We start from the raw sequence: 18,747 nt of genomic DNA on the forward strand, positions 1-18,747 counted from the left end.
TGACTGCATGGTGCGGCTCTGCCAAGGCCCCTGGGGCCTGAAAGCAGCCGCCTCAGCCCTGAGCGTTAAGCTCCAGGGAATGATGCCACCTGCTGATGCCAGCCGGCACTGCATCCTTTGAAGTCACCGAGTGCTGGGTGACCTCCTGTGACACGATCCCTGCTGGCCGCTGTTCATGGAAGATTTTCAGGCAGCCACAGAGATTAGAGCCGCGCTTGTCTAAAGGCTTTTCTGTCACTTTATTTAGGTTAAGAATCCTAAGTAGATTTACAGCACCTCTGAGCTCACACTGCCCAAGGGATAAATCACAGGCGGATTTACAGGTCTACACAGTGAGGCTGCATTGAACAGGACCTGGGCTACCATGCGGGAGAAGAGAGTCACGTGTGAACAGAGCCTTTGGAGACCAACAGAGGCTGCTTACAGAGCACCAGCAGGTCTGTGACTGGGTCCCTGTTTGAGACTGCTAATTAGTCCAAATCCATGACTGTTGTTAATTGGCCTACTTGTTCTAATCTCAAGCCTTCCGAATCCAGCGTGCTGATTGGTCCAAATTCAATTCTACGACTTGGTTCAGATTCAAGCTCACTGCAGGTTAAGGCCAGCACCTCCTGGAGGGGACCTGGCAGCCTGCGTTTCCATGCAAATGGCGGGGCCAAACAGGGGGTCCCGGGAGGCTGGCCAGGTCGGGATGTTAACGGGTCTGGATGTGGAAGGAGAGGGCTGTGAGGGGAGGGGCATGACAGCTGTCAGCCTGACCAGGGGGACAGGCAAGACACTCTCCTCTGTCTCAAGGCCAGGCCTCCGTGGCCTGCTTGCCAAGTGGTGCTGCGGTGGCAGAGGGCCAGCTCCTCCACGCCAGGCGGCGCTGCTGAGCCGGAGTCTGCTGCCGGGCAGCCAGCAGCGTCCCAGGGACTCGGGCTCCTCGAATCAGGGACTGACGAGGCTGCGTCCAAAGAAGAAAACGCAGGTCCCATCAGCGCTGATTTTTTTTTTTTTTTCATTTTTGCTTTTGAGACAGCGTCACCTTGTTGCTTGAGGTGGTCTCAAACTCCTCGGCTCAAGCGATCCTCCTACCTCAGCTTCCCCAGCAACTGGGACTCCAGACATGCACCACCTGAACACTAGCACTGTAAAAGAGGCTGTGACTACAGGAAGCAGCTCTGCTATGATGGCCTTGGTCCTTGTCTTTCTTTTGCTTTTAATAAATTTTTCTTTTCTTAAAAAAATGAGAGGGGCTGGGGATTTAGCTCAGCGGCATAAGCGCCTGCCTTGCAAGCAGGCAGTCCTGAGTTTGATCCCTGGTACCGATAAAGACAAAAAAAAAAAAAAAATGAGGTCTAGGGGCTGGTGATTTAGCTCAGTGGCATAAGCATCTGCCTGGCAAGCACCAGGTTGTGAGTTTAATCCCTGGCACAAAATGTAAAATGAGGTCTTGCTATGTAGCCCAGGCTGGCCTTGAACTCACTGTAGCCCGAGCTGGCCTTGATCTTAAAGCAATCCTCCTGCCTCAGCCTCCTGGGTGCCGGGATTACAGCTGGGGGCCACCACACCTGGCCTGATTGTACCTTTGACCAGAATTACTGAAATGAGCCCACAGATCTTTCCAGACTGTTTGTTTTGTGTTTTTGTTTGTACCAGGGATTGAACTCATGACCTTGTGCTCACCAAGCAGATGCTTACACTGCTGAGTTAAACTCCTAGCCCCATTTTGTTGTTTTTTGAGACAGGATCTCACTGTGCTGTTCAGGCTGATCTTGAACTCACTATGTAGCCCAGGCTGGCCTGGAACTTCACAGCAATCCTCCTGCCTCAGCCTCGAGACTGCTGAGATTATAGGCGTGTGACAGCACACCCAGCTGTAGGTCTGCTGTCTTCTCTCATCTCAGAGGGGAGAAGGCCTTTTCCTAGCACCGTCGGGGAACTGGGGGAGTCTCCACTGACACCCAGAGGTGTGGCCTTGCTTGACATCCGTGTTTCCCCTGGAAAGTGGGCCTTGAATTGCACAGCATCACCCTTGGATGGCTGTGGATACAGATGCGAATGATTTTATTCACTGAGGTGTACTAACGTCATTCAGGGCAAACCCCGGCACTGCTAATCCTCTCGACCTTCTTTTATTTGCCTGAGGCATTTTCATAACTCACACTCTGAGAGCCCTTACAGAACAAGGACCACAAGTACAGCAGGCCCTGTGTGAGACCTGCATTTTGAGACACTGGGTGTTGGGCAGCAGGGCTGCAGAGTCAGGGCTGGGATGAGGATGAATGGGTTTTGCCTTTCTCCTAAGGTCACACACACAATGTCTATCCCAACTAAGAATTTCCTCCAGCATTCGGGTAGCTGAGGCAAAAGGATCCTTGCAAGTCCTAGACCCACCTGGGCTACAAAGCAAGCTCAGGTTCAGCATGAACTATGTGAGACCCTCTCTCAAAAAAAAAAAAAAAAAAAAAAAAACAAATTCCACACCTGATTTTCAGCTGCCCCTTAGAGTTTTTTGGTGGGAGGGACAGTTCTGGGGATTGAACTCACAGCCTTCGCCCTGAGCTACCTTCTCAGCCTTGTTTTTATTTTAAATTTTGAGACAGGATCCACTAAGCCCAGGTTGGACTAAGGAGAGATTGTAGATGAAACTTGGGAGAGTTTTGCTTGCCTTTGAAATCCAAATGTCTGGGAACCAGCAATCTAAAATAACGAGTCCGAGAGAAATAGAAATCAACCCACACAAGAAATTTAAGACCAGCTCTGAAGAAGGCTGTGGCAAAGGCAACATCTCCACCCCAGATTTTGTGATTACTACATCCATCCTGGGGTGCTGGTAGCCTGCTTACAATTCAAGGGAGGAAAAGAGGCTCTCTCTCCCCTCCTGCTCTCGCTGCTTTTGCTGTCTTCTGTCACCTTGACATCTACACCACACCACCTTGCCTTGGAGCCAGCTGACTGAAACCTCGACACAGACTGTGAGCAAAATAAACATTCCTCCCTTAATTTTGGGTGTCAGGTATTTGGCCCAGCAAAGAGAGAAAAGTAACCAATACAACTACATAGTGACCCTTTCTATAAATACACACATACATATATGCATATATACATACTAAACATCTTCCCCAAACACAGATGGCAGCTTAGTTAATGTACGATCATTATTCCAATCACCCTGTAACAGGCAACAGAGTTAGATAGAAATATAGGTAGTCAGACAAGGCTGAGTCCTCAAAGGAGCTAGTGCAGAAGGCCAGACATGTTGCAACTGTAGGATAGACAGATGCCTCTGCTGTGGGCCAGATCTCAAGACAAAAGATAAATCAAATGTACCCACATACTTCCTACGGATAAACATCAGGAGTTGATATTCTAACAGGGTCTCTGACACCCTGAGGAAGCCAGGAGTCACCATCCCAACCCCCTACAGGAAAAGCACTGCTCTGTATGGATGCCCGCTTGTTACGGGACTCGCTTCCCCATTTGTCCCCGATTTAATCAATTTTACCTGAGCAATTAATCTTACTGGTTGACCATAGCTCTGTCCCACCTCTGCCAACCTTTCAAGTTCCCATTTTTTCCACCTTAGACCCACCTTACTCTGTGGCTTTACTCTAGGGAAGTCCCTACAAAAGAGAGCCCCTGGCAACCCACCCAGTACCCCTTCTGTCTCTCCCAGACAGAAGCTTACTTTTTCTCAAATACATTCTGCTCCATTGTTCCTAAAGTTCATTCTTCAGTTTTAGACAACCCGAACTCTTGCCAGACATCTAGCAGGCTGGGAGTTTCTTTCCTCTGTATCACTCTCCTGCTGTCCACCACGGTAAGGAGAAGCCCAGGTCCCCAAGTGGGCCCAGTCCCAGCCCTGCCTGGGCCACCCTAGCCAGTGTGAGAAGCATCAGAAGGCCCTGGCCCCTACCTCCACAGCACCCATGGGCGTCCCCATTGAGTCCTGCTCGACTGTGGAGTTTTGAGTAGTCAGGCACTGTGGCAGATGCCTGTAATCCCAGGAAGCCATGGGCCTGTAGTCCTGGAAGGCTGAGGCAAGAGAATTGCAAGTTTGAGCCCCAGTTCACTTAATTTAGCAGTTTAGTGAGACCTGGCCTCAAAAAGCTTTTTAACAAAAAAAAAGTTTTTAGAGGTGGGGGAATGTAGCTAAGTGCAAAGGTCTTGGGCTCAATCCCTAATACCAGTATGTATTGCTTTTAGCCACTAAGTTTTGGCAGTGGGAACCCCCGGGACTCAGGAGTAGATGATGTCAAGGTTGAGCCCTGATTATAGCAGAGGGAGCAGGAGGACAGGGTGTGGGGAGACCCTGCCACAGGGCTCTCTTCCCCTCTATCTGGGGGTACAGGAGTCAACCCAGTGCATCACACATGCCAGGCACCCACAATGACTGAGCCAGGCCCCCAGCCCCATACTGGCTTCCTGGGTTGTGAAAGATTCCTTTATCATGTGTGTTTGCAGAGAAGCTCTCCCAAGAAACATTGGTGAGCGTTTTCTATAAAAGCTACAAAACCCTGCGGTTTTATACAGATCCAACTGCTCGCCTTCCCGGGTGCTGAACCAGGCTCTGTGCAGACAGCGGGAGGCTCCGTCCTCTCCGACTGCCATCTGCAAACCTCATGCCGTGCCCTATGCAAGTGTCAGCCATGCTCAGTGAGAAGGGACAAGGCGACAGCGCCAAGCAGGGGTCCACCATGGCCTGGACCCTGGCTAACGGGCAACAGTCAGACCACAGTGTTGGGGAAAGATTCAGAGAGCTACAATCGGACAGGAGACCAGGCCTGTAATCCTAGCAACCTAGAGGCTGAGGCAAGAGAATCACCAGCCTGTGCTACATAGGAAGACCCTGCCTCAAAAGAAAAAGAAAAAAAAAGACAGGAGAAGTGGCACATAACAGTGGTTCCAGCTACTTTGAAGGCTGAGGCAGGAGGATCCCTTGAGTCTAGGAATTCAGCCTGGGCAATGTAACAAGAGCCTGCCTCAAAATACAAACAAAACAAAACAGAACATAAGCAGAGCTCTGGGTTGGGGATTTAGCTTAGCAGTATAAGTACCTGCCTTGCAAGCAGGTGGTCATGAGTTCGGTCCCTGGTATCGATTAAAAAAAAAAAAGAAAAGAAAAAAAGAAAGAGAGCAAAGCTCTACAGTGTGTGTTACAGGATCTGCCAGCTGTCAGTGCTGCAGGTTTACCGAGTAAAAACAGCTGTTCATTAGTGGCACGTGCCTGTCATTCCAGCACTCTGGGACGCCTGAGGCAGGAGAACTGCAAGTTCAAACACAGCCTGGGCAACTTAATGAAGCCTTGTCTCAAAATTTTTAAAAAAGACAAGGCCTGGGCATGCAGATCAGTGCAAAGACCCTGGGTTCACTCCTCAGTATGGCAGAGAGTGGGAACCCCAGCTGCTTATGTGAATTAGCTTACAACAAAATAAGAACTGGAAATGGCCTAAATGTCCAACCACAAAACATCTAAATAATGATACCAGACCATTTAAATTGCTATAAATAAATAAATAAATTTTTATTCAGGCTGGGGATATTGCTCAGGGGTATAGGGCCTGCCCAGCAAGCATGAGATCCTGAGTTCAATTCCCAGTGCATAAAATATAAAACAAGTTAGTCACTGAGATGACGAGAAACCACAGCCTCCTTTGTGCAGTACGGAGGAGGGGCGAGACAACTGTTTCGCTCTCAGTATCCTGTGTGTGACAACAGTGTGTCACCCTGGTACAGAAACAGACGCACACACTGTTAGGAAGCAGAAGCGAATCGGAAAACACAGACGGCAGTGGAGAGGAGGTGCATGGAATGACAGGACTCTAGGAATTTTTCTTTGATTTTGTCTTTTGTTTTTCAAGACAGGATCTTGCTATGCAGCCCAGGCTGGCCTTGAACTCAAGGTGACCCTCCTGCTTCAGCCTCCTGAGTGCTGGAATTTCAGGTGTGTACCATGTGTGAACCTTGTGAAATTAGTTTTCTTTTTTTTTCATCCATTTTATTTCAAAGAGAAAAAAACAAAAAAAATTTTTTTTCAAAGAGAAAGAAAACTAAAACAAAATTTCAAAACACACCAATCAGGAATTTTTTTTTCATTTTAAATTTCCTTTGGGAACTTTTTAGTAAGTTTTTAACAAAATATAATTTTAAAACGGCTTCTACTGCCTCAGTTAATACTGGACTAAGCAAGAAAGCAGGTCAAGGGGTTGGGGATTTAGCTCAGCGGCATAAGCACCTGCCTTGTAAGCAGGCAGTTGTGAGTTCGATCCCTGGTACCAATAAAAACAAAAAAGACAAAAAAAAAAAAAGAAAGAAAGAAAGAAAGCAGGTCAACCAGTGGAGGACAAAGAGGTGGGGATCTCCTGCCCTTGTGCCGGCCAGCAGGAAAAGACCCCTCCCGAAGCAGCCACCCTGCCAGGCCGCCCTGCCTCATCCAGGACAGGGCAGCCATGCTTTGGAACAGGGTCCACTGAGGCTGTGGCGGCCGGGCTCTGGCCGACGTTGACTCCATTTCTGATCCTGAGGAAGCAGATGGTGTGATGTGGCCTCTGACAGGGACGGTGGGCAGGGCTGGGGCCTCAGGGGACTGGTCTCAGCCACCCCACAGAGCCCACAGCTGGGCAGGATGTGCAATGCGGCCACCACACACGCAAAGCAAGCAGGTCCAGCAGTGACAGGAAGTCAGGGCTGGTGAGCTGGAGGTGGCCCATGTGGAACCCTCCCCCAAGCCATAGCCAGCAGTGGGCAGGGACTGGACCTGTGCAGGGACAGCTCCACCGTGGAGCCTGGTGGCATCAGTGGGAAGGTGGCACCACCGGGAGGGCAGGATGGCCTGGATTTATTATGTACACTAGGGTGACCTTGACCTTAAAGCAATCTTCCTGCCTCAGTCTCCTAGTGATAGGATTATAGGCATGCATCATCGTGCCCTGATAAATTAGCAGATTCTTGTTTCGTTTTGTTTGATACAGGGTCTCATGTAGTGTAGGCTGGCCTCAAACTCATAGTGATCCTCCTGTCTCATTTGCCTGAATGCTGGAAGTACAGGCATGTGCCACCAAATCCAGCTGAATTAGCAGATTTTCAATAGATGATGCTCCATGGTATGGGTGGCCCTCGCCTAATCAGTTGAAGGCCTTCAAAGCCTGCGGTCTTTTAAGAGAGGATTAGGGCCTCAGATAGCCTTCAGACTCCAGCTGTAGTGTCACCGGCACTCTGGTCTCAAGTTTGCAGCCTTCCCTGCAGGTTCCAAATGCAATCCTGACATGACAATATGTGCTAACTCCTTAAAATGAGTCTCTCAGATAGACAGGTAAATCTTAATTCTGCTCATGAAACAAAAATTTACTGTTCAGAAGGCTGATGCAGGAGGATGTCAAGTTTGCAGCCAGCCTGGGCAACACAGCAAGACCCTCAGGCTCCATCTCAAAAAACTGGGGCTGTGGCTCTGACAGCACTTAGTATGCACTGGAGCCTGGGTTCATTTCCAGCACAAACAAAAAATAAAACACTCAGTGCTACACATCATTTGCATAGTAGGATTTGGGTTTTTTTTTTTTTTTTTTTTGTCTTTTTCATTTTTTTTATTGGTACCGGAGATCGAACTCATGACCGCCTGCTTGCAAGGCAGGTACTTATGCCGCTGAGCTAAATCCCCAGCCCCACATAGTAGGATTTGTAATGTGTGTGTGTGTGTGTGTGTGTGTGTGTGTGTGTACACACGCATATATATGTATATATGTATATATATACATACACATGTTATTTCTCTCAGCTTCTCACACTGAGACAACACAATGTTTACAAATGTGAGTCTGATTTATTTCACTTATGAGTACAGTCTCAAGTTGCACCCATTACCTATAAAGGCCTCAAGTTTGTTCCTCTTTATGCTGAGTAGTAGTCAATTGTATAAAAATACCACATCTTTTTAAAAATTTTTTTATTTTTTTTGGCGCTGGGGGTTGAACTCACGACCTCACACTTGCCAGGCAGGCACTTATGCCACTGAGGTAAATCCCCAGCCCCACATCTTTTTTTATCCATTCCTCAGTGGATGGGCATTTCCAAAATCTGGCTATTACAAATTGTGCTGCTATAAACATAGGTGCACATATATTTTTATGGTATGATCTTTTTATTTCTTTTGGGAAGATACCCAGGAGGGAAGTAGCTGGGTTAAATGGGACCTCTAGTCCTAGTTTTTTGAGGAATATCCACACTGATTTCCATAGTGGTTGCACCAGTCTGCATTCCCACCAACAGTGGAGAAGGGTTTCTTTTTCCCTGCAGCCCCTCCAGCATTTGTTATTGCTTGATTTCTTTTTTTCTTTTCTTTTTTTTTGGAAACAACGGCTGTGTGACTTTTTTTTTAAACTTTTTTTTTTTTTTTTTTTTTTTTTGGTACCAGGGATTGAACTCACAACCGCCTGCTTGCAAGGCAGGTGTGCTTATGCCACTGAGCTAAATCCCCAGCCCTCATTCCTTGATTTCTTGATGACAGCCATTCTTTCTGGGGTGAGATGGAATCTCAGTGTTGTTTTAATTTACATCTCTCAAATGACCAGTGATGTTGAACATTTTTTCACATATTTATTTCTTGTTTGCATTTCTTCACCTGAGAAGTGTGTGTTCATCTCAGATGCCCATTTTTGGGCTGGGTCTTTAAATCTGGGAGGACTAATTTTCTTTCTTTTTTTTTCTTTCTTTTTTTTTTTTTTTTAGTTCTTTTACATTCTCAATAATAATCCTTTGTCTGAGGAACAGCTGGCAAACAGTTTCCCCCACATTGTGGCTGTCTCTTCACTCTGTCAGTGATCTTTGCCTACACCAGTGTCTTTGAGCGTTTTACCTACTCTATCTTCCAGCAGAGTTAGTGTTTCTCTTTTAGTAATAAGATCTTTGATCGTTCTGATTTTAGCTTAGTGCATGGTGAAATATACGGGTCCAACTTTAATCCTCGGCATGAGCAGAGCCAGTTTTTCCAGCACCATATACGAAAGATGCTGTCTTTCTCCCAGTGAATGTGTTTGGCATCTTTGTCAAAGATAAGGTTGTTTAGTGTGTCTGGAGTTGCTCCTTCACCTTTAATCTGTTCCATCGATCTTCGAGTCTGTCTTTGGCCGGTACCACACTGTTTTGATCACAGTAGCTTTAGGGCAGAGGTCTTGAAGCTGCGTTAATACCCGCTGCACTCAGCACCTCTCACCACGGCTTTCAGGTTCACAGCTCTTTCTGTATTTACTCTTGGGGCTGCACTAGAAGGGAGAGCTCTCCTGGCTCCCCTGTTTGTTTATTTACATCGGCACATGTGGGTGGAATCCCACTCCGTCCTGTGGAGCTGTCACCACCACTATCTATTTGAGTTTTTTGTTTGTTTGTTTGTTTTTGGTACCAGGGATTGAACTCACGACTCCATGCTTGCCAGGCAGGTGCTTATACCATTGAGCTAAATCCCCAGCCCTACCACTATCTATTTGGTGCTTAAAATGATCTCAAACTTGGCCGTGAGCAGTACCCTTTTGATAAGTCCCTTCTTTTTGAGTCGTAGGGACTGAAGTTAGGACCTTCACACCTAGTTACATCCCCAGTGCCCCACTTTATTTTGAGATGGGGTCTTGCTAAGTTATTAAATGAACAGGTTGGGTCCAAAGTTGCAACCCTCCTGCTTCAGCCTTCCAGAGTGCCAGGATTACAGGCAGGCACCACCACTCCTGGCTCCCTCTCCCCAAGCCCTGGAGTCAGTCATGTCACCAGCTCCATCTGGGTGCTTTCACTGGAGAACCAAGCTAAGAAGCTGAGATCTGGATGCTGGATGTGTCTTTCCCATGGGGCATCCCTGGCTCTAGGTGTACACAAACACACATACACACCTAGGTGTCCACCTGTGTATATTCCACACTACCAGAGTGTGGTGTGTGTGAGCACAGATGTATTTTTGTGTCTACTTGTGGAAATGTGTACGTCTAGTCCTACGTGTCTGCATAGTTCTGTACTTTTCTGCCTGTATGTATTTGTGTACATGAATATATACAAGGATGTATTTATTCTTTTTTTTTTTTTTTTGGTACTGGGGATCAAACTCACGACCTCGAACTTGCCAGGCCAGCACTTTTTCTGCTGAGCTAAATCCCCAGCCCCTACTTATTCATTTTTAAAAAAATAATTTCTCATAATGAGGATTCTTCACACTGAACTAACCACAACACCAGCCCTTGTTACTTACTTATTTATTATTATTATTTTGTTTTTGTTTTTTTGAGACAGAGTTTTGCTGTATAGTTCAGGTTGGCCTTAAACTCATGTTGATCCTCCTGCCTCAGCCTGCCCAGTGTTGGGATCACAGGTGTGTTCCACCATGTCTGACTGACAGTTTGTTTTGTGATACAGATGTTCATTTAACAACTGATGATTTCCATTCCTGTGACGTGGTCATTAACTGAACTGGTGTTTGTTTTGTTTTGTTTTGTTTTTTTTGGTCTTTTTCTTTTTTATCCGTACCAGGGATCAAACTCACGACTGCCTGCTTGCAAAGCAGGCACTTATGCCGCTGAGCTAAATCCCCAGCCCCACTGAACTGGTTTTTGTATGAAGTATGTACACTGTAACATTCAAAACAAAGACATGGTCAAAGGAAACTCCCACCTGAGGACTTTGCTTTTATTTGCATAGCTCTTACACACAGTATTGTAAAGCAAAAATACAGTACAATATAAACAAGGTAGGAGCTAGGTGTTGTGGTGCATGCCTGTAATTCCAGCACTCAAGAGGCTGAGGTAGGAGGATCCTGGTGAGTCAAGGCCAGCCTGGACTACATGGTGAGACTCTGTCTCAAAAAATAAACTATACTTTTCAAAAATGAATTTGAAGCTCTAGAAACAGGATGTACAGAACTGTCAAAAAAAAAGACAGCTTGTAAATCTGAGTGGTGGATCTTATGCCTTGGTTGTAAATCCAAATAGTAAATAACTCACTTTGTAGCTCAGGCTAACCTTGAACTCACTGTGATCTTCCTGCCCCAGCTTCCTGAGAAACAAGAAATATCTTATTGGGGTTCAAACCCCAGGCCTTTGCATTGTGCTACATCCCCAGTTCTTTTGGTCTCACTGAGTCTATGTGTGCATATTCTACATGTGTGTGAGTATACATACACTCGTATCTGGATCTCTCTGCATGGCTGTCTGTGCATAGGTGTGTTTGTTTATCTGTCTGTAGGTATGTGTGTGTGTTTTTGTATTTCTATACTTCTGCGTGAGTACAGATGCTTGTGTTTCTTATCATGTGTGTATGTGTGTACACACGCATGTAATGAAATCACGCATGGACACCAACTTTTCTGGCCTCTGCTCAATCCAGCAGGCTTTACTGACTCTCTGGGCTTTGTATCTGTGCAGCTTCCTCCTCAGCTCCTAGAAGACTCCTAGGCCATGTACCGTGAAGACAGCCGTCCAGTCGTCTGCCCTCACTCGGCCTGGCTCTGCGTGCTCTAGACTGGGGTGCAGCTGGGTCTGTGTGAGACTCTTGCCCTGATCGGGCAGAAGGGCAGATGGAGCAAGCAGGCGGGGGTCGCTTCTGAGCCAGAAGCCCCTTCTGGAAGGTTTGGGGAGGCAGAAATAGAATCCACAGGAAGACAGGGCGGAGTGGGGGGAGCGCTGGGATTTCTGGGCGAGTGAGAAGCTGGAACAGATGGGCTGCTGGCGGCTCTGCAGAAAGCCACGGCAGGCAGCGTAGCCAAGGGCGAACCTGTTCCCACAGCAGCTGGGCCAACAGCCCTACCTGGGGGATCTGTGCGCATGGCAGCTGCCCGAAGCCTGCACCCTCAGCTGTCCCCACACCCCGGGGGAGCCCAGGGAGGTGGCTGCCCCTCCAGAGCCCATGCGCAGCCTCTCCCCCATCCCGGGGTTCAATCTCCAGCCCAGGCCAGGCTTCCGGACCACACATCCCTCGCTGCTGTCTCTGACCTCGCTGCTGTAGGAGGCCCCTGGAAGGTTGTGTGTCTGGGGTTTCATCTCTGCTGCCCAACAGACGTACAAAGGCGGGTCTGGTTTATTTCTGTGTTCTCTGCACGCAACACTGGCTGAGGCCAGCAGCACCCTTCTGAGCCAGCCCCAAGGCTGTGGAGAAAGCTCAGCTGCCCCTTGGAGCCCATCAATAGCAGCAGCGACCCTTTCGTTCCCCCTTCCTCCCTCTTTCCTTTCTTTTTGAATCTGTAGCTCTTAGCCGGGCGTGGCAGCATATATCTGTAATCCAGCACTCAGGAGGCTGAGGTAAGAGGATCATTGTGAGTTTGAGGCTACCCTGGGCAACACAGTGAGTGCAACCAGCCTGAAATACAAAGTAAGACCCTGTCTCAAAAAAAAAAAAAATCAGAAACTGTAGCTGTTATTTTGACTTCTGTCTTAGTTGTGACTATCTCAGAAGTATCATTTTAAAAACTGTACCATCACACACACACACACACACACACACACACACACACACACACACACACCTGTCGCCTAGTTCCCCACCCACCCTCAGGCTCAGTGTATTTTCTGGTTTGTTTCATCTCCCCCGTCTCTCCCCCTCATGGTTCTTCTTTGCCCTCCTTCTACATCTCTTCCTCTTGCCTAGTAATAGTCTGCCTTCTACTTTTCGTTTTTGAGAGGAGGTCTCCCTGTGTAGTTCAGGCTGGCCTTGAACTCTTTATGCAGCCCAGGCTAACCTTGAACTCGAGGCCCTCCTCCTGTTCCTAAGTTCTGGGATCACAGGTTCCCTTCCACTTTCCTGCATCTCCTTTAGATTCCACATGTTAGGGACAGCATGTAACATTCATCTTTCTGAGTGTGGCTTATTTAGTTCAACATGCAGGTCTCCAAACGCACTCATTTTCTTGCAAATGACAGACCTGGCTGTTCCTCACGGATGAGGAATACCCTGTTCCATGCACACTGCCCATCGACGTGCCTCCAGGTCGCTCCCATAGCTTGGTGACAGTCAGTGCTGGCCCCCAAGGCACCTGCGCACACCTCGAGGTGCAAATGCACACCATCGCCCTGTACCTGAACCCTGGAAGCAGGGCAGCCCCCATGGGTGCCGCTGGATGCGGTTGCCCTGTGTACCTAGGTGGGGTATGGTGCAGAGTGGACAGGCGAGGAGGACTGGGAGCTGCCAGAGGGCGACCAGGTTGGCTGCTGAGGTTGAAAAACTGCTGCCTGTGGGAAGACTGGATCTGGGACAGAATGCTTGGCTGCAAACACCATGTGTAGCCTCTGCCCAGGGCCTGGGACAGGCAACCCTGTTGAACGGTGCAAGGACAATGATGTCACGATGTCACCTAAGCCTGAATGGGCAGGACCTGGCCAGAAGTGCCACAGCGGTGAGTGGTCAAGGCTCAGGGGCCCACAGGAGTCGCAGCAGCTCTGCTGGCTGCAGTTGCCACCCTGGGTCCCTGCAAGCCACCTCTCACTTGCCACCTCTCAGGCTGCTTTTACCCCAGATGGGTGAGGGCAGAAAAGGCCACGGGGTCCCACTGCTTCAGAGCCACTCAGCAGGAAAGCCCAAGAGGTGAGCATGGTTTCCACTGTGGATTTGGTCACAAACCCCTTGCACTGGCCCCCAGCCTCTTCCCAGTGACCCAGGGCCTCCAACTGTCTCTCCTGCTCCTGGCTGTAGGCACAGCCTGGCTGGACACGGGGGTGCAGTATGCTGGCAGCTGGGTGTCAGATGGGCCAGGGCGGCAGATGGGCCTAGAGCATGGCCAAGAAGCTCTTCCAAACTCAAGCGACGGGTCTACACGCTTCCAAATGTCACTGATCTGCGAGACAGACCCGGGTGGCTCCAGGTGGGACAGAGGCCACCAGCCACGAATGCTCTGGATTCTCCCAGGCAAGGCCTGAATCAATCTGCAAAGCAGGGAGCCGGCGGCAGTGTGACCACGCCAGTTCCTTGCCTGTGACCTTGGCACTCCAGTTAGATAAGTGGAGGTCTCCATCTTGGGAAAGAGATGCAGACTAGCGAAGCGTGAAGGGGCATCACTCCCACAGCTCACTCTCAAACAAGCCAGAAAGAAATACAAATATAGACAGAGATGGAGACAAACAGAGTCACAGGGAGTCGAGAGTGACAGAGAGAGAAAACAGAGATGGAGAAAGACGGGAGATAAAGACACAAAGACAGAGACCAAGAGACAGGTGATAACATGTGAGAGGTTATCATCAGGGGAATTTGTGGGAAGAGCCATTACTCTTGTGACTGTCCTTTAAATTTAAAGAAGTATCAGGGGTTTTGGGGGGGAGTAATTGTATTTTTATGGTGGTAAATACATAAAATTTACCTATTTATTTATTTATTTATTTATTGCCTTTTTGAGACAGGGTCTCCCTATGCAGGTCAGGCTGGCCTTGGGCTCACTTTGCAGCCCAATCTGGTCCCAAACTTGCAAATGAACCTCCTCTAAGTGCTGGGATTACAGGAGTGCACCACCACACCCAGCTTTTTTTTTTTTTTTTTACTGTTTTTTATTTTTTACATGTTTTATTAGTACATGTTTCAGTATATAATGATTATGGTTATTGTGGAGAGTTGGTCCATGTACATAACACATCTTAATTCTTCAAATTTCAAGCTCGAAATGGAAAAGAGCTGGGCATAGGATCCCATACCACTAATCCCTGAACCTGGGAGGCTGAGGTAGGAGGATCACAGCAAGTTCAAGGCCAGCCTAAACAGCCTGCTCAGAGACCCTGTCTCAAAACAAAACAATACAAAACTAAACTAAAATGGAAAATAACAAGAAAGAAGGCAAAAGTTATGTCTGCCCTTCTTCATCATCTTGGCCCAGTTCTCTCCAAAGCCCAGTTGGCTCCCCCATGCTGGCCATCCAAGGCTACTGCCCCAGGCCTGGCACCCCCTATATTTGGCAAGACCAACTCCCATCTGCTGCCCTGAGGCCCGGCCTTCTCCTAGCCATGGTGGCCAGGGCCAGGCAGCAGGGCTTCTGGTTGCCTGGCCCCACAGTGCCCCAGGACCACCTCTTTGGCATGTGGCCTGGCCTAGGGCCCTGTGGGGAGCTGCTGTAACTTCCCTCCCTCTCCCAGAAGCCCGCGTGGCTCCTCCTCCCTGCCCTGTTCCAGATGGAGAAGGGTGTTTCTCCAGCTCCTTCCCCAAGCCCCCATCTCCTGCTTGGCCCTAGGTCTCTCACTCAGGCTCTGATCCCTCAGTGTCCCTCACATCTCTGGGACACAGCAGCCTTTGTCCAGCTTCTCTGTGCACAGTCCTATCCTCTCTGCCCCCTGTCACAGATTGGGGCGTCCTGACCCACACCGTCACTTGCAAGCACTCTGACATCTGGCTTCCATCTCCTGCCCTGGCCCCATCAGAGACACAGCCTTCAGACTGGAAGACTGGAGCCCCAGTTCCTGTGTCACTTGCTAAGAACTGTGACTTCTAAGACACACGGGAAATCTTTATGTGGCCCAGCAGAAACGGCCAGGAGTGATCCATCATCACCTTCATCTTGCTTGCCTGTCCCTCTACCTGTCCGCTTGCAGCCCACAGCCTGCCCCTCACCCTGGGATGGGACTCACTTCTCTGGGTCCCTCAGCTTTGGGGACATCTCTCCTGAGGCAGCCAGCCAGCAAGAGCCAAGCTGGGTCCTGCTCCAGCCCACTCACACTGTATTCTGCTCTCTCCAGAGCCACCTAACTCTGGTTTAAGTGGCTCTGATGGCTGCCCGTTTGCTCTTCAACCAAGCCCCAGCTCCCCGCCTGCAAACCAAGGGCTCCGCAGCAACTCCAGTCATCACCCCCCACCCTGGTTCCATTGTTCACCACCCACTCCTTGAAGCCCCTGGGCTCCAGCCAAACTCCTTCCTACCATCTGGGGCCATGTGTTCCCTCTGCCCAAAATAACCTCCCCCATCTCCACCTGTTGAGATCCATCCTGGCAGGATTACTGAATAAATAGTACTGGGACAATTGGTTAGTCATTTGAAGGAAATGTTTTAGATTCTTCACTTCATGCTCGACATCAAAATATATTTCAGATATACTCAAGTTAAAGCAAAAAAATATAATCACGTATCTTTAAAAATTAAGCCTTTAAATATCTAAGTATAATATATTATTACATATAAAGTATAATAAATAAAAGCCTTTAAAATATGTGGTTATTGAATATCTGAAAGGAGACTATTCTAGGCTTTTTTGGTACTGGGGATTGAACTTACAACCTTGCACTGATCAGACGGGCACTTAGGCTACTGAGCTAAATCCCTGGCCCACCTCTCTGAAATAAAATGGATGTAAGAAAAGAATATTCTAGGCTGAAAAGCAAAGAATGAAATTTTAAAGAAAACAAGCAATCCATCTAACTCATCAATAGAAGTTGATTCATTAAAACCAGAGTGAGAGACTGGTAAGGAATAGTGGCTGGGCTGGAACCCACCTCAGGGTCTTCCACACAGGGAAGCTGCCTTAGGGTAGAAATCAGAAAGTTGAGGAATAGGATGGGCATTTTTCATCAAAACCCTGAGATAGGCTGGGAGTGGTGGTGCACGCCTGTAATCCCAGCACTCAGGAGGCTGAGGCAGGATTGCCACAAATTTGAGGCCAGCCTGTGAGTTCAAGGCCAGTTTGGACTACATAGTGAGATTGTATTTTTTGTCTTTTTCCTTTTTATCGGTACCGGGGATTGAACTCATGACTGCCTGCTTGCAAGGCAGGTGCTTATGCTGTTGAGCTAAATCCCCAGCCCCAAGATTGTATTTTTTTTTAAAAAAAGGACAAAAAAAAAAAATGGTTTCCAAGGGATCTGAAACATCAGCATCCTTGCCAGGCATGGAAATGTTTGAGACCAAACTCTGGACTCTCCTCCTCCTAGAAATTGGACATCAAATCCACCCTGTCTACAGGAGGATCCAAATCTGATCTCTACTCTTCACCTCTCTTGATGTACTGAGAACCCAATATAACTTACATACTGCCTAATATTTTTTAAGGATTATTGGCCAACAATCATATTTTTAGCGCATATGTTCCCTAACATCCTCCTTAATTTCCTTTTCCAAAACTAATAACTAAAGGGTAAAACCCAAAAAATAATAACTATTTTATGGGCTCACAATGTCTGCAAGTGAACTATGTTTCAGTGAGTTTGGGCACATCTATGAAACCACAACCATAACCAAGACAGAGAGTATCTCTGTCACTGCGTTGTTTCCTGCTGGACCTTTTCAACCTATGGCCCAATGGCTACTATCTATCTATATATAGAGAGAGATATCCATAGATATCTATAAGATAGATATCTATCTATATCTATAGATATATATAAAATTATATATATATATGTGACTTTTTTTGTACCAGGAATCAAACTCAGACCTTATGCCTGCCAGCCAGATGCTGTGCCACTCAGCTGCATCTCCCACCCATACATGAACTTCTAAACTTTTATATCCATACAGTCATACGCTGTGCTTTGTACAGTTATATGTTTACTTTCCTTAAAAACCTAGTAATGGACAGTTGAGAGTGGGCCACACGGTAGATAAGTTTACAATGCATGATCTAAACAATATAATCTGTGTCAATATACATACCCCATGAATATACATACCCCAATTATTGTTTTGGGGTTTGTTTTTTTTTTTTTTTTTTTTTGGTACTAGGGATCAAACTCACAAGCTTCTACTTGTCAGGCAATAGTTTATGCCACTGAGCTAAATCCTTGGCCCATTATTGTTTTGGGGGTTTTTTTGGTCTTTTTCCTTTTTATCGGTACCGGGGATCGAACTCACGACTGCCTGCTTGCAAGGCAGGCGCTTATGCCGCTGAGCTAAATCCCCAGCCCCCGACCCATTATTGTTAATTTAAACAAAAAATAACTTTAGGCTGCCACAGTGTTTATACCATTTTATGTTCCTATCAGCAGTGGTCCAGTTTCTCCACATTTCAGCTTTTCTAGTGGGTGGGTGTTCAGTGCTATTTTATAATGATATGAAGTTACATTTCACCAACAGTTTCATGCTCTTCCCAGCTACTGTATATTTTTTGTGATACCTGTTAACATCTTTTGCCTATTTTTATAGTTTTGTTAGTGTCTTTTATGTATTCCAGACAGCTAGACATCGGATACATAACTGCTACAGTTAAGCATGAGAGGGCGGGGGATTTAGCTCAGCGGCATAAACGCCTGCTTTGCAAGCAGGTAGTTCTGAGTTCGATCCCTGTTACTGATAAAAAAAGAATAAAAAAATTTTTAAAAAAGAATGAGAGAGCTGGGTGTGGTGGCGCACGCCTGTAATCCCAGCATTCGGGAGGCTGAGGCAGGAGGACCATTGAGAGTTCGAGACCACCCTGGGCTACAAAGTGTGCTCAAGGTCAGCCTGAACTGCATAGTGAGCCCGTCTCAAGACAAAAAAAAAAAAAAAAAAAAATCTGCCAGGCATGCTGGCCCACGCCTGTAGTACACTGAAGTACACTGAAACAGGAGAATGCAACATAGTCATTTCAAGGTAAGACTGAATGAGAAGTAAGATCTTGTCTCAGGCAAAAAGAAAAAGGTAACTGGCTTGGAAAAATAGCTGGTCAAGGTGACATAGATTCAACAGTGAGGCGGCACGCCTACACTTTTTAATGCTCTTCCAACATGGCCTCTGCGCACACTGCAATGCTCACAACCAAAGGTTCCACAGGAACTATTCATATTTTACATGTAAACACACTAAAGTCTGGCAGGGCGCACTGACGTAGGCCTCTGATGTGGCTAGGAGGTGTGAGG

The 18,747-nt window shown here is 47.5% G+C and overlaps 1 long non-coding RNA gene across 1 annotated transcript; it reads left to right on the top strand.

Moving 5' to 3' along the window:
* The first annotated feature begins 104 nt into the window (after positions 1–104).
* Positions 105–14,310, top strand: LOC134472545 (uncharacterized). The gene is made up of 3 exons (XR_010042423.1): positions 105–437; positions 5,851–5,929; positions 11,379–14,310. It is a non-coding gene; the product is annotated as an uncharacterized LOC134472545 (long non-coding RNA).
* The last annotated feature ends 4,437 nt before the right edge of the window (positions 14,311–18,747 follow it).

Source organism: Cavia porcellus, unplaced genomic scaffold (genome assembly GCF_034190915.1).
Source record: "Cavia porcellus strain 051 isolate PalLab524CR breed Dunkin Hartley unplaced genomic scaffold, mCavPor4.1 scaffold_23, whole genome shotgun sequence".
In the NCBI taxonomy this organism is placed as follows: Eukaryota; Metazoa; Chordata; class Mammalia; order Rodentia; family Caviidae; genus Cavia; species Cavia porcellus.